Below are 3,767 nucleotides of genomic sequence, written 5' to 3' on the forward strand. Positions count from 1 at the left end.
TCCCCTTTTTTTTTTTTTTTTTAAAGAAGAAAAAAATTTAAAAAAAAAAAAACCCATTTCCCCTCCCCGACCAAATTTTTATTTAATTTGGCAAGTCCCGCTTATTTTTTTAATTAAATGCCTTTTATTTATAGACCAGTCGGTTGGTCGGACGGTTGATGAATAAATCATGATGTGGTTCATGTTGAATGTCAATAAAAAAAACCAAATTCACAATCGACAATGACAGATTGAAACACACGTGCGAGTGGTGTCAGTGAAAGCTTTATATGTATCACACATGCACGAGTCAACGTTTATTTTTAAACTGCCAGTGCGTGTCATATGTGCCGACTGGTTGGTCAGTTGGACGGACAGTCATTCACTTAGCCTTTTATATATATAGACTAGTGGCCCAGTGCACAGATTCATGCACATTGAAAGGAAATTAATTAGAAGAAAAATTCATGTGGTAATTATGTTACTGCAAAAAATTACATGTCAAAATAGCCAGTGCACTTCATAGGTACCGGCCATTCAGTTGCTTGTGATTGGCACCAGCAAGAGCTTTATATGTATCACCCATGCACAAGTCAACATTTATTTTTAAATTGCCAATGCACATCATATATACCAGCCGGTCAGACGGTTGGATGGACAAATGGTCAGTCACTTAGCCTTTTATATAGATAGATATTGCCAAATTGCCCTCAAGAAAAAGTGGCTTTAATTTCTACTTTCACCAGCAGAGAACTATTTCTTGCATATTCTTTTAAAACTTGGACATTGGTGAAAATTTATATCTTGATTTAATTTTCATGTCTTTGGTTTTTACTGAGGAAAATATTTTGTATATCTATTGATCATTTGTATTTCTGCTTTTTTAGATTTTCCAAAAGATAAGCTCCATGAAGGTAAATACCATCCAATCTCTCATTTTATTACTATATCCTAGTTCCTAATTCAATAGTGGACATATGGTAGTTACTCAATAAAAATGTATCATATGCATTTAGGCATTATTCAATTTATCTTTTTCATGTTTCTTAAATATCTATATTTTTATTATTGAATAATACATGCTCTATATATTTTAAATATATTTAAATTCCCAGTTTATATTGGGAATATTTTTTCACATTGTTGTTTGCATTTGATATCCTATATAATAAAAGGCTAATGTGCAAATCAACCAAACAGTGAAACAACTGGAATGTCTGCGGCCCCTTGTCCTGACCAGCCCTGCCCCAGAGTGGGCACCCCTGACCCCAATTGGGGGCAGGGTTAGCCGGCAAACTGCCCATAGCCCCTCACCCAGGCCAGCCCTGCCCACAATGGCCCCCATTGGGGCAAGCCAGCTGGACCCCACCAGTGCATGAATTCATGTACCAGGCCTCTAGTTGTTTAATACGTTTTTTGTTAATTATTTTTTTGTTTCTATTTATGTGTAGCAAATCAAATAATATTTTCCTTATGTATTATATCTTTGATGTTTGCTAAATAAGACTTTTTCCATTCCAAAAATATGTAACTATCCATCAGTAGTTACAGGAAGTAATTCAAGATGTAATAGTCAAACTCAATTTTCTCTCAATTTCTTAATCAATATTGTTGTAGAGTTACTTTCCAAGTGATTTGAAATTCCAAGTTTATTATATAAAAATGATCATGGAAAATTACAATAATAATACTAAGGTAGGAATTATTGTGTTAATTATTTAAGATGCATTATGTTACCTAAAAAATCACATAAACTCTATTATCTTTTAAAAATATATATATTTTTATTTATTTCAAAGAGGAAGGGAGAGAGAGATAGAAACATCAATGATGAGACAGAATCATTGATTGGCTGTCTCCTGCACGCCCCACACTGGGGATTGAACCCGCAACCCAGGCATATGTCCCTACTGGGAATTGAACCTCCTGGTTCATAGGTCAACATTCAGCCACTGATCCACACCAGCTGGGCCCTATTATCTTTATTTTTGCCATCTTCATCAATCATTATTTCTTCTTTATAACTAAGGAAACGGGACTAAGAAAAGTTAATAAAACTCATATACATTTGAGTTTGCTTTTGAATAGTGCTTTGTGAATATTGTTGCATCAATTGTTGCTTTAATTATTATATATTATATTGTTTTCACATCAGGTAGAAGAATGGACCAGCTTTCTGAATAGAGGTTTCTACTTTGTATATTCTTGTCTTGTCTTCATCCCTCACATTTGTGCTCTCTTCTGTTTTTGTCATTGAAATAGTAGCTTAGAACTGTGAGAAATCCAATCACAGCTATTTTTGAATATTGCTAAGCCCTCATAACAAAGAGATCCTTGGAGATCTGTCCCTTGTCTGTTTCATAAGGAACACTTTGAATCTTCTCTATTACTTCCTGAGATATCAGCTACCTTTAAAGGAGGAAAGTGACAAGTTGTTTTGGGTGTCTTTTCTGTATCTGGACCCTCTTATACTAAATCTAGCAAACACACATAGATTTTCTAGCATGTATAATGTATTCATCCCTATTTTAAGGTGCTGAACGTAAGTTTTTTCTTATTTGTGTATTCTTTTGGTCATTTCAAAGAGGATGTGGTTCTAGAATAGGAAGCTAGCTGTTTACCTAGAAACACATAATGATCTTTTAAAGAATGAATAAAATGTCCATAAGGCAGAAAAAAGAAATAAGAGATTCAAGGTGGGATCTTCTAGGAATATATCCCAAGAAACCAGAAACACCAATCAGAAAGGATATATGCACCCAGATGTTCATAGCAGCACAATTCACCATAGCTAAGATCTGGAAACAGCCTAAGTGCCCATCAGTAGATGAATGGATTAGAAAACTGTGGTACATCTACACGATGGAATACTATGCTGCTGTTAAAAAGAAGGAACTCTTACCATTTGCAACAGCATGGATGGAACTGGAGAGCATTATGCTAAGTGAAACAAGCCAGTCAATGAAGGAAAAAATACCACATGATCTCACTCTTTCGTGGATAATTAAGACCATTACAAGCTTTCGAACAATAATAAATACAGTGGCAGAGCTGCCTCAACTGATTGTCGAACTGCAGTGGGAAGCCAGGGAGGGTTGGGGGACAACTATTGTAGATTTCAGCTCCTCTTGGCCATTGGTTAATGTGAATCCAGTGAACCCCCAATAGAAGTTGTTCATTCCCTGAGTATTTACTTATAGACAGAATGGGCATAGTGGAAACACAAAGACACAGGTGTGCAAAGGCACAGACCATTTATTGAGCATGTACTGTCTACCAGATGCTGTTCTAACTGCTTGACATACATATTTTAATTCCTTGAAATCTCTGATTATTTCATTAGAAAAATAGAAGAATATTTATAAATGCAGCCCCTTACATTTTCAAAAGTATCCTTCATTCGGAGATAGGTGATATTATCTATCTATATAATAAAGGAATATGCAAATTGGCCTGGATGCTGTAACATCATGACCAAACAGCAGGGACCTGAGGTTGCATGGCACCTGGCCAGGGCGAGGGACCTCAGGCCACGTCCCCCACCCCAGCACCGGGCCGGGGGACCTCAGGCCGCACCCCCCACCTGGTGGGGCTTGACGAGGGACCTGAACTATGGCCCCCCAGTGTCAGGCTGGGGGACCTGAGGCTGCAGCCCCTGCCTGGAGGGGCTTGATGGGGGTGGGGCCAGCCGGGTCTGGTTCTCACCCAATGTGGGTGGGGCTGGCCGGGTCTGGGTCTCCTGTGTTTTCAAAGCACGTGCAGGTGGTGGGCAGGGACTTGACTCTAGG

General features: G+C 37.9%; 1 long non-coding RNA gene across 2 annotated transcripts in view; it reads left to right on the forward strand.

Annotated features, from left to right (window-relative positions):
- Positions 1 to 3,767, forward strand: part of LOC111828183 — a 39,049-nt gene that overhangs the window by 31,027 nt on the left and 4,255 nt on the right. For both annotated transcript variants that reach the window (XR_002831966.1, XR_002831965.1), the window contains exons 3-4: positions 867 to 893; positions 2,135 to 2,165. This is a non-coding gene — a long non-coding RNA (uncharacterized LOC111828183). The remainder of the gene's footprint in view (positions 1 to 866; positions 894 to 2,134; positions 2,166 to 3,767) is intronic.

The sequence above is a fragment of the Myotis lucifugus genome, unplaced genomic scaffold, assembly GCF_000147115.1.
Source record: "Myotis lucifugus unplaced genomic scaffold, Myoluc2.0 scaffold_293, whole genome shotgun sequence".
Taxonomy (NCBI): Eukaryota; Metazoa; Chordata; class Mammalia; order Chiroptera; family Vespertilionidae; genus Myotis; species Myotis lucifugus.